General features: G+C 48.2%; 1 long non-coding RNA gene across 1 annotated transcript in view; it reads right to left on the reverse strand.

The window, feature by feature from the left end:
* Positions 1-428: 428 nt before the first annotated feature.
* Positions 429-12,349, reverse strand: part of LOC106733291 (uncharacterized) — a 14,239-nt gene continuing 2,318 nt past the window's right edge. The window contains exon 2 of the long non-coding RNA XR_001369422.2: positions 429-692. This is a non-coding gene — a long non-coding RNA (uncharacterized LOC106733291). The remainder of the gene's footprint in view (positions 693-12,349) is intronic.

Genomic DNA, 12,349 nt, shown 5'->3' on the forward strand with positions numbered 1-12,349 from the left:
ATTTATATAGTACAATATTGATTATAATATTCTAAATCTTAGTGCTAACACCATCCTTGTTCCAGTTTAGCCAGTTGACTGAATAATGTTATTTATAGCAATTTTCTTTTTCCATACATGATCCAGTCTAGAATCATGTTTTGATTTGATTATCATATCCCTTTATATTTATTTAATTATATTTATTACTATTATTATTTTAAGATTTGGACTCATGAGAGAGAGAGAGAATGAAAGTAAAAAAGTAAACTACCAGGTCTGGGACTCGAACCGTGGTCAGCCATGTGGGAGTGCAGTGCCTCACCACCACACCTGTGATGTCCCTTTAATCTGCAACGTCCCTCAGATTCTGTGTCTTTCTCTGTTTCCGAAGAATAGAGATCAATTATTTCACAGTCGCACGCTGGCTCAAAAGTTCATGGAGAAAGTGGAATTAAAGTGAGTTTACTTTTGTATGGAAAACATGTTGAAATTGAGCTGGTTCAGTGTATAGTAGAAACATACCGCTCATGGGGAGCTGGACTCATGTGGAGGTCATGGGTTTGGTCCCAGTTGATCTGTACGTGACCCTGGTGGGCGGAAAGGCTGGAGGGGTTGTGGGGAGAGGCTCTGCTGAAAGTGCTTGCCTTTGTCCTCCTCTTTCTTTCTCCTCCTTTTGATGTTTTTTTTTGGGTATAGGGTATAGACGCTCACTGGAGAGAGAGAGAGAGAGAGAGAGAGTGAGAGAAACCACCCCCAGGGGAATGGTCACACCACAGGCCTTTCTCCTGCATTCTCCTCTCGGGATTCTGGGTACAGACGACCATGCTCCTTGCATGATTTTCAAGCTGGGTCCAGGACTTGAACTGCATAGTTGGTCATGTGGGATCCAATGCCTTAACCACCACGCCACCTGCTAGCCCCACCTGCCTTTCTCTTTCGGTCTCACTCTCATGAGAGAAATAAACTTAATAATAATAATTTAATAAAACACTTTTGTGCAGTTGTTTTTATAATACACATTTTTCCATGACCTTTTGAAGACCTGTCGTAATTTGGTCATAAGCAGACATGCTACTTTTCAAATCCGTAAGTTGAAGGAGACTGATAGAACAATACATCACTTTTCACCTACTTAGACATTTGCAAACTCTTTCAGTTGGTGTCCTGGGAACCCAAATGTTAAGTGCTTTGAAGGTCTAGAGAGGAGCTCTCTTTATGCTCTGTCTTTCCGAATTGCAAGTTCTTGCCTGCCTTGCAATGACTACTAATGAACTCTGGGCCATTGAGATGGTGTTTCTGACTCTTGGAGTCTCATTTTGAGCTGACCAAGAAGATGGTGCAGGGGTCTGCGAAGCTTCTCAGAGACTGGGAAAAGACCAAGGGCTACAGTGATTTTCCTGTGGCCTTAATGGGCAGCTACCTCTCCCGGACGTGAAATGCTCTCATTTTCCAATTTAAAGTTCTGTGCGCTGAGGCTCCCAGGTACAGCACTTTATCAGACAGCACCCAGCTCCTCAGCTCTATGCAAGACCTGGCCCCCTTCAGCCACACTCTCTAACACTGCTGCAATTTGCCGTCTGGAGTTTTGCAGGTGGCTTTGTTCTGCCTATGTAAGTGTGCCAGTTTTCCTCTGTCATGGTAGATGGTCACCACTGCTGGACCCACTTGTATGGCTCCCAGCTATACAAAGGGCTCAGAAACCTTAGGAGGGAAAGCACTGAGCTCCCAGGTACAGCACTGGGCTCCCAGGTACAACACTGAGCTCCCAGGTACAGCAATGAGCTCCCAGGTATGGACCTGCTGGCTTGAGTACAACACTAATCTCCCAGGTGCAACACTGAGGTCCCAGGTACAGCAATGAACTCCAGGTACAACACTGAGCTCCAGCTACAGCGCAGAGCTCCCAGGTACAGCAATGAGCTCCCAGGTACAGCGCAGAGCTCCCAGGTACAGCAATGAGCTCCCAGGTACAGCACTGAGCTCCCAGGCACAACGCCGACCTCCCAGGTACAGCGCCGAGCTCCCAGGATTATTACATTCCTTTCCACGTCGATTACCTAGTTGATGAGAACAAACCATAATCGTGCCAAGTAGGTCCATACAACCGACCAGACTAAGTAACGGACTTCAGGGAATGTGGATACAGTGCCATTGTTGATCTTTTCGGCTTCTCGCCAGCTCCACAATTACATCCCGGTCTGGCTGCCAACTCCTCTTTCCTTCGTAAATAACACTCTGGCGCCACCTGTTGGCAGACGCTTTTGATATGCTTTTGCCTTGCCTCACCTAAATTCAGAGTTTAACATTTGTGTGTCAAGGAATTTCTATGCTTCTCTACACTCCTGCCTCTGACTCACCCTCAAGTAACTAACCAGGGCCATCTCTCCTCCGGTCCCTGATGTCAGTCCAGGCTTGGAAACGTCTTTGTTCGCGTAATTGTGACCCACCCTTCCCATTCAGCCTCATTGACACGTGAGGACTTCTCTTTCATGCCCTTCCACCCAAAACCATGGCACTGCCTCTTTTCTATGTATCTTTCTAGAATTTTAATTGCCAAATAAAAATGGTATATATTTATGTTATATAGGTTGATGCTTTGAGTCACTGTGGAATGCTTAGGCTAACTAACACGTGGGGGCTGGCAGTTGGCATAGTGCTTACATAGCTGAACTTCCACATGGCTGACTGTGTTTCAAGTCCTGGACCTGCTGGCTTGAAAACACGCCAGGTGCATGTGTGCGCATGCCCAGTCCCAGGTTGAGAGTGGAGGAGAAGGGATTGCAGCCATCAACCCAGGGGGCGATTTCTCACTTTCCCTCTCACTCTCTCTGTTTATTTCCCTGCCCTCTCCCCTGTGAGCACATGTGCCATGAGGCAAAAACTTCTTTTAAAAAACTGGGGCTGACAGGTGGCTCTCTGTCTCTCTAGTCAAATTGAAAAATAAAATAAAATAAATAATTCTTAAACAAATTAAAAAACCCATATGCATCATGGTTTTTTTTTTTTTTTTTTTTTTTGCTATAGGGCACGTGCACTCGCCAGACAGACAGAGACAGAGAGACAGAAAGCGAGAAATCACCCCCCAGGGGGGCTGGCCATGCTGCAATCCCTTCTCCTCCGTTCTCCTCTTGGGATCTTGGGCACACACGCACATGTGCCCAGCTTGAGTTTTAAGCCACCAAGTCCAGGACGCGAACTGCAGTCGACTACGTGGGAGTCCAGCGACATAGCCATTACGCTAACTGCTGGTCCCCATATGCATCATGTTTTACCACTGCATGCCACTGTCCAGCCCCCTAACTGGGGCTTTTTTTTTTTTAGAGGTTTTCGCTATAGGGTGTGTGCGCTCCCCAGACAGAGAGAGACATAGAGATAGAAAGCTAGAAATCACCCCCCGGGGGGATGGTCACGCCGCAATCCCTTCTCCATTCTCCTGTCAGGATCTTGGGCATGCCCGCACACGCGCCCAGCATGAGTTCTAAGCCACCGGGTTCGGGACACGAACCGCGGTCGACTCTGTGGGAGTCCAGCAACATAGCCATTATGCTAACTGCTGGTTCCCTGCTGGGGCTTTTTTTTAAAAAAAAGTTATTTGATTTATCTTTATTTTAATTTGACCAGAGAGAGAGAGAGGAAGAAAGCCATCAAGCCCAGGACTTGGACCATAGTCAGCCATAGTGGGAATCCAATGCCCTTAACCACCATGCTACCTGCCAGCCACTCTAGTTGGGGCTTTTTAAAACCCATTTGAGGGCCAGTAGGAGGTGTGGTGGTTAAGATGCTGGGCTCCTATATGGCTGACTGTGGTTCAAGTCCCAGACCTGGTGGTTTGAAAATCATGCTGGGCAAGTGTAAGTGCATGTCTAAAATTTTGAGAGGAGAATGAAAGAGAAGTAATTGTAGCATGGCCATCCCTGCTAGGGGATAGTTTTTCACTTTCCCTCTCTCTGTATCTCTCTCTAGTGAGTACACATACCCTACAGCGAAAATCTAAAAATTAAAAAAATAAGATCCATTCCAACACATCTTTGCCTTTAACTAAAAATTTATTCCATTTATGTTGGTTATAATTGCCAATATTAAAATTTTTATTTTCACAAATTTACATTTTTGTGTTTATTTTTAAAAGATTCCTACCTTTCTCCTTGTTTATGTTACATTTGTTTCTCCTTTCTTTACATCTTTTTAAACTTTTTTTAAGAGAAAGAGAGAGACTTTCACTATAGAGTGTGTGCACTCGCTGAAAACATAGAGAGATATGGAGAGATTGAAAGTGAGATATCACCCCCTGGGGAGGATGGTCATGCTGCAATCCCTTCTCCTCCATTCTTCTCTTGAGATTTTGGACATGCAGGCACGCACATCTGGTGTGAATATCAAGCTGCTGAGTCTGGGACTTGAACCGTGGTGGCCATGTGGGAGTCCAATGATGTAAACATTATGCCATCTGCTGTTCCCTTCTTTCTTTCCATCTTGCAGACTGCTTGACATTTTCTTATTCCATTTTCTCTCTCTACTAGATTAGACATCGTATATTCTCTTTCTATTTGTGGTTAATATAGAAATCTTAACATCTATTAGTTTTTTTTTAAGTTTATTTATTTCTTTTGAGATGTCGCTGGATAAAAAGAAACTCATAACAGGATCTTAATACTGTGCCCCACCTGTCTCAGCCTGGACCTTGGGCACATGTGCAAACACGTGTGCAAAGGAAGATCTCAGGATGTGAACCAAGGACCTTTCTATGTGGGTCTGTGTGTTCCCACTGCACTGTAGTTAGCCCACATCAATTAAATTTAAACTCAGAACTAACCAAACGTTAAAAAATAAAAATAAAAAATTGGGGGACCAGCAGTTAACATAATGGCTATGTCGCTGGACTCCCACATAGTCGACCGCGGTTCGCGTCCTGGACCCTGTGGCTTAAACTCATACCGGGCACCTGTGCATGCGTGGCCAAGATCCCGAGAGGAGAATGGAGGAGAAGGGATTGCGGCATGGCCATCCCCCCGGGGGGAGATTTCTCGCTTTCTGTCTCTATGTCTCTCTCTGTCTGTCTGGCGAACGCACGTGCCTTATAGCAAAAACCTCTTCAAAAAAAAAAAAAAATTGGGACCACCAGGTGGTATGGTAGATTCCAGATGGCGACTCCATGGTTTGAGTCCCAGACCCAGTGGCCTGAAAAACACACTGAGTATGTGTGTGTATGTGTGCGTGTGTGTGCCCAAAATCCCAAGAAAAGGATGAAGGAGAAAGGATTGTGGCATGGCTATCCCCTCTTTGGGGTGCTTTTTCACTTTCCCTCTTTCTATGTCTCTCTCTGGTGAGCACACACACCCTATGGCCAAAAGTCTAAAACTTAAAAAAAATTTTTTTTGATAAATAATAATTGTATACATTAATGTGGTACGGTGTGGTGTTATGATATATCTATACCTTGTAGAACAATGAAACATATGCATCTTCTTACATACATGTTATTTCTCTGTGGTGAGACTATTTACAATCCACTCTTTTAGCTACTGTGCAAAATACTTTTCTTCATCTTTTCTTTGAATGGCATGATTGGTGCATCTTCTTGTCACCACCGTTGGTTTGGATTTAACTGCAGAGTAACAGTCACCTTGCTGGCTGTCCTTCCATTTCAGACCATCATTGAGGAGCTTTCTGTTCCTTCGGGAGTAATTATTTTGTATCTCTCTACTCTAGAGTGGAGAACTCTATTCATTCTGCTTGTCCAAAAATGTCTTTTTTTACTTGTTCTTGGAAAATGACTTCATTAACTGTTAATGATAATTATTCTCTTGAAGAATTTAAAAGATGCTATTTGACTGTCAGCTGGGAGTCTAATTGTCACTTCTGTCTTCTCTTTAAGACCTCCTGCTTGTCTCTAGTTTTAAACAGTTTCACTCGGATGTGTACAGGTGCTGGTTCCATTTTTATTTAACTTGCTTGAAATTTATGTACTTTCTGAATCTAGGATTGTTTTTCACTAATTATGGAAAATCTAGAATTTTTAGTTTATTGAGACTCCAAGTGTGTGTATATGTGTGTGTGCTTGTGTGTATTTTATACCCACATCATGTATCCACATTTCCAAACTTCCTATCCTTTCGACTCCATGCTATAATTTCTATTTAACGGAGGAAATGTAATTAGCGGTACTGATACAATGTTTGGACATATCCCTTGATCTTATTTTCTGTTTTCTGACTTATCATCCCACTTATTCCTTCTTCTTCCTCACCTATATTTCTTCTTCTCCTCCTTCTATCAACTTTTTGCATTCCTTTCTCAATGGTGTAGAGGGCTCTTCCTGAGAATTTCTCTTCAACAAAGGAATTTGTGTTTTCCTTATTTATCAGACTTTTAAATAACTCCATTATTAAAAAAGTAAAATTCATGCACTCAGTCTGACACCTTTATTGACTGTCTATCTGCCACATATAATAGATTTCCTGTCTCCTTAACCAGAGTATTTCACTGCTTTGCCAGAGCTGGTCTGTGTTGATTAATTCACAGAGATGAAAACAAATATACGGGACCTTGTTATTAAGGAAATGCTCCCTGACTTCCTTCGATGGTGACATGACTTGAAGAAGTGCGTATGTTCTAGTGGACTTGCCCTGTAGAAGATTACCAGTGTCAGGTTGACTGGACAGGGTGACAACATAGAAACCAGCTTTAAGTTAGAGAGGTGGGAGTCTACCACCAGGTGGCAGTGTCAGTCACATTACACTTCCTGGAACTCTGCTCGTGATCAATAAGTACACTTTCTCTTGGGTCGCCAGCTGGGACTTCTTTTTTTTTTTTTTTTTTCTTCTCAGAGTTCATCTGGCCTTCTTCCTTCATGGACAGTATCTGCTTGTCTCAGTGAACATCTGAGAACTGCTCCCTCCCTGGTGCCTCTTCTTTTTAAAACCAACACTATTTAAATTGTTACAATAATTGTACAAATTGATGGGGTACAGTGTGATTTTTCAGTCCATGAATACAAAGTTACTGATCAAACCAACATGCCCATCACCTCAAACTTCATTTTTCTTTTGACTATCTTGAAGTACACAGCCATGCGTGTGGAGCTCGGCAGCAGTTCCAGTGTTGGGGTCATGTCTAGTCTTTCTTGGGACCTACTGGGACTGGCCTCAGCGAAAGCAGCATCCAGCTGGGGAATCGCTGCATGTTCCCAGCCTGAGGTCCCCGTCAAAATCGGGCTGGTTCATAGATCCTCACACCTGGATTTGGTCCAAGAGGCTGGAAAGTCCAAGGGGAAGCTCCAGGGTGGTAGGAACTTGGGATGTGATGACGGTCTCAGCTGCTTTTGCCATCTGGGGACAGGGCAAAGGGACAGCAGCTCAGCTGTGCCCAAAGACTGTCCCTGGGGTCCCTCCCTTCCCTTTGTAGCCTCTTGCCTCAAAGGAGCCAAGGAACAAGGAGAACACTGCGAAGCAGGCCTTGGAGCCATGTCTGCTCGACTGCTCAGCAGTGCATCTGGCTCTGAGATCACTTAGGGGAAAAGGAGCCTCCAGTGGCCATCAGGATACCTGGCTCTGAGTGCATGGACCGGTCCAGGCCTGTGCTGGACAATGAACCCACAGGATGCAACCCTGAGGGCTAGGGGCTAGGGGCCACTGGCCTGTCAGACGAGTGAGAAGTATAGGGTGAAGTGTGCTTCTCTTTGCTGTCCCAGCCTCTGCCCCGAGGCCTGTGCGCCTCCTCCTCCTCCAAGCTGCCCACCAAGTCATCTGCAAACACCAACCTCAGCATCCCCCGAGCCGCTCCAGGCACTTCCCTCCTTCCTGATGACCTACTGCGTGCCAGTCAAGATCCTTTCTTTCTGTCCCGTCCTGTGCTGTCCTGTGCTGTGCTGTGCTGTGCTGTCCTGTGCCCTGCTGGTTGGGAGAACTCGGGGAGGAGGAGGGTGCGCATGGTGGAGCAGAGGTGCAGGGTCACGGAGCCCTGCTGCTGCTGAAGGGGTTATACACCGACATCACGCCCTTCATGTCCTCTGTGACTTCATGGGACACCAGGACATGGAACTGGAAGTGGGGGGGAGCCTTGTCATCTCGTGAGGCCTCTCCCGGACTCCCAGCTTTGGGGCTCTCCCCTTCCTCTGATTCTCTTCAACGTCGTTTTCTGGATTTCTTGCCTTGACTGTGCTTTGCATTCCCATCCTTTGACTGGGTGTAGCAGGCGCCTCATTTTCCTAGCTCCTCCCTGCCCACTGGGCGGTGCTTTCTGTCTGTCTCTGGTGAGTGCACATGACCTTGGGCAATTAAAATAAAGGGAAGCTGTTGGTTCTTATACCTGGAAGGCTTGAACAGAACGATTCTGGCATGGCTCGATATGGTTTTTACTGGCGTCTGTCCATATGTCCCTCCTGTCCCCGCACAGGGACTGTTGCACCTCATCCTTGTCCCATTGACAGTCCTGAGCTCTGAACAGTGCCAATGGGAAGGCCACACAGATATCCTGTCACTGAAAAGAAGTGCTGGTAGAGGGGGAAGCGGGAGGGTGCAGGGAACAGGAACAGGAGGAAAAGAGCGGGAAGTGCCGTGCAGGCCCTTGGAGGTCCCTGACTCACAGTGGGAGGCTCAGACTCAGCCTAGGTCTTGTTGGCATCTCTTCTCTCAAGGACTCTTTGCTAGGAGGGGAGAGTAATGCACAGAGCTCAGGGCTGGATGAGGGGTGGGGGTGGGAGTGGTGATGTGTAGGCTATGGAGAGGGCCTCTTAAACAAGTGGCGTTTGAAGAGACAGGAAGGACATGAGGGGGTTCTGTGTGGACACCTGGAGCTTTCAGGGCAGAAGGCACACCGTGAGCCAAGGTCCTGAGGCAAGAACCTGCCTGGTGGTGGGAGTGACAGAAGCCAGCGTGGCTGCAGCCCAGTGAGGGGAGGCGCAGGAGACAGAGACGGGGTCCTGGAGAGGGCGGGGCTGGGTCAGGCAAGGCGGCTTCTTGAACCCCAATGTGCACAAGGGCCTGCTGTGGACTGTGAAAATGCAGACTTGGAGCTGGTAGGTCTGAGATAGGAGCTGGCACTCTGCAATCTACTGGGCGCCATGCTCCCTGTCCATGGGCTGCTGTTTTTTTTTTTTTTTTTTTTTTTTTTGCTATAGGGTGCATGCGTTCATAGGAGAGTGAGACAGACGGAGGGAGAGAGAGGAGACGGGAAGTGAGAAATCCCCCTATACACACCACCAGGACAGGTGGCCATGCCACAGTCCCTTCTCCTCCATTCTCCTCTTGGAATTTTGGGCATGCATGCACACTTGCCTGGTGTGTTTTTCAAGCCACTGGCTCTGGGACTCAAACCACAGAGTTGACTATGTGGGATCTAGCACCTTAACTGCTATGCCACCTGCTGGCCCCTAGGACTGTCCTTTGAGTAGTGAGGATATGGCCTTGTGGGTCAGGGAAGGATGTGGCCTATACTTGGAAGGACCTGGGGAGCCTTTGGGTTGTTGTAATTGCAGAACAACTTCATCTGAACTTTGTTCCAAAGAACTCATGGTCGTGCTGTTTAGGGTGTAGAGGACAAGGGTGGAAGCAATTAGAAATTTCCTGAGTAATCCAAAAAAGAGAGAGGCGTGGCTTGTATGAAGGAGGGGCCTGGCTGTGAGGGTGGGGGTGGGGAAGCGATCAGCTGCATATTCCAAATATCCGAATATTAGGAAGGTGAGCTGCTGAACTTGCTGAGGGTTGCACGTGGAGTGTGAGGGGCAGGAACTGGGATGACAAGAAGATAAACACAGACAGCATGTGATTTCCATCTACTGGCATGGAAGAGCAGTGATTGAAGGAAGAACTCCCAGAATATGGCATGCCAGAGATCTTAATTAGACATTTGAATACAGGGCTGAAGTTTGGAGAAAAGTTTCAGACTAAAGATACGAACTTGAGACTCAGAGAATAGAAGTCTGGCTGGATATCCCATGGACAACTTTGCAGTTCAAGTCCTGGACCCAGTAGCTTGGGAAGCATGCCAGGCATGTGGGTATGCCCAAAATCTTGAGAGGAGAACAGAAGAGACTGCAGTGTGGCCATTCCTCCAGGGGATGATTTCTCACCTTCTCTTTCTCTCTGTCTCTCTCCAGTGAGTGCGCATGCCCTGTGGTAAAAACCAAAAAAAAAAAGAAAAAAGAAAAAGAAAGAAAACTGGCTGTTGATTCCAAGTGATGAGAGGAAAAGGGGTGGTTTGAGGACTGAACTCTGGCACATTCCAATAGTTTGGGGCCTATAAAAAGCTCCCAGTAAAGGGGGACCAAGAAACAGAGGTCATGAGTGAAAGGGAACCCATGTGTTATTTTGGTCCTATTTGTATCAGGTATCTACTGCTGAGTAACAAGCCATCCCAAAATTTAGGGGCTTAAACCAACAGCAATTATTACTTCTTACCATTTTGTGGTCTGACTGGGAGGTTCTTAGCTGGAGTCAATCATGAGGCTGCCTTGTGTGGGGTTAGAACAGCTAAGGTGGCCTCTGGGAGTTGGTCTTGGGGTAGGTCCATCCTTCCCTGGGATCTCTTCCTCCACAAGGCTTGACCAGCTTCCTCATAGCTGGCTGCCAGGTGAGCTGGAGCCGGAGCTGCTGGGCCTTTCAGGCCTCTCAGGGCCTGGAACTGCCAAGTGTCACTTGCGCCAGGTTCCACTTCCAGAGTTCAGTGATGCCGGCTGTGCTCTCCTCCTGGAGGAGTGGTGTGCCACCGTGCAGCAGAGGGGTGCACCTTTGGGACCACCAGCCTGCTGCAGTAAGGTCCTCATCTACTTACAATTCTACATATTCTGTTAGAACAGGAATTTGGGCCAAGCTAAGGGTGCTGCGTGCCAGTCCCGCTCCCCCGTCCACAACCAGGAGCCTTTAGTGCCTCTCTGGCTCTGAGTCCAGCTTCCTTATTTGTTTGCCGGAGGCTGATGATCAAGCGGGGGTTGCTAGCATGACTTATTTTACTTCTTCCATGAGCAAGAGAGCCAGAGAGAAGGGGGCACCCCTAATAGGGTCCCTACACTTTGATCCAGACCCGGCCTCAGCTAGAGCTGGAGCTTAGGCACTGGAGGGCCCAGTGTGCTAGGGTGGGAGTGTCTCCAGGCACAAATCTGACACCTCCCCATGTGGGTCAGCCTGGAAGGGCATTGCTGCTGTACCATCATCCAGCCCAGAGAACTTTGAAATTAAGTAGGAAACGCAGGGCAGGTGTTTGGCACCGTGCAGGCACACGTGTGTTGCCCACTGTCACTGTTTCTCCAGCCTTCTGGCCTCTGTTCTCTGGCAGGAAGCAGCACCACGCACACGCACAGGCACACGCATGGGCCCATGCTGGCTGGTGGCTGACCAGGCAGAAGCTCCTCTGGGGGGCAGGCTGTTTCTCTCTACAAAGTTCCAACTAACAGGGAGGAAACTTTCCTGACCCAAAGAACTCAACAAACCAGTTTTCCACACGTCTCTCGGGTGTTTACGTTCTTTACTGTGTGTTCGTTGAGATATTGAGGACCTGGCAGCGACCAGTTTCATTGCCAGTTTCTGGCTGTCTTTCCCGGCTTCACAAGGAAAACACCCGGTCCAGCGTGGCGCGTACTCTGCACCAGCCCTGGGCAGACTTTTCACAGGCCTTATCGACTTTGTTTTTTACTAGGGTCAGAGAGAGAGAGAGAGAGTGCGAGAGCGCAAGCATTCTAGTTTTCAAACACGGAAAATGAGACACGGAGGAGCTAAGGAACTTGTCCAAAGCCACAGAGCTAGAAATGCCAGGGTTCAAAGCTGGGCCACAGATGCAGGAGCAATCAGAGAAAATCAGCCTTTTCAAATCCGCCAAGGTTGGAGGGAAAGTGTCTGCTTCCCTTAGCCTTTTCCCGGCAGGAAGCGATCCCCCCTCCCTCAGACAGAGGCAGTGGGGTGACCTGAGCATAGGCCAAGGGCTCAGGCCTCCACAGACTCCTGGTTTGAGCACCACCCCCTGCCCATCCAGCCCTGTAGCCTGGTAAGGGGACAGTCCAGCACGGAAGGGGTTCACTCTTCGTGGGGCAAAGCGCTTATGACTTGGGCTGGGCTTCAGCCTCCTCCGCAGACCCCGCCGACCTTTGGTCCTTGGACCCCTGAGCGCTCCGCGCGCTCCCACAGTCGCTTCGGTTCTGTGAAGGCTCCTTTTCATCCTAGAGGCTTCCCGCGCCCCAGGTCCTAAGCCAGAGCACCCGTTTTTACTGTCAGCAGCCTGACGCACCCTTGGGCTTGGAGACAAGCGCACAAACTGAAAGCAAAACAGCCCGACGCCCAGGAGCGTCTGGGCGGGATCGCCGGCTAGGGGGGCGTGTGGTGGCCCCGCCAGGGCCAGGGCCCGAGACCTCGCAGCCCCCGGCGCTCCCTGCATCCCG

Source organism: Tupaia chinensis, unplaced genomic scaffold, assembly GCF_000334495.1.
Source record: "Tupaia chinensis unplaced genomic scaffold, TupChi_1.0 Scaffold142716_1, whole genome shotgun sequence".
Classification (NCBI taxonomy): Eukaryota; Metazoa; Chordata; class Mammalia; order Scandentia; family Tupaiidae; genus Tupaia; species Tupaia belangeri.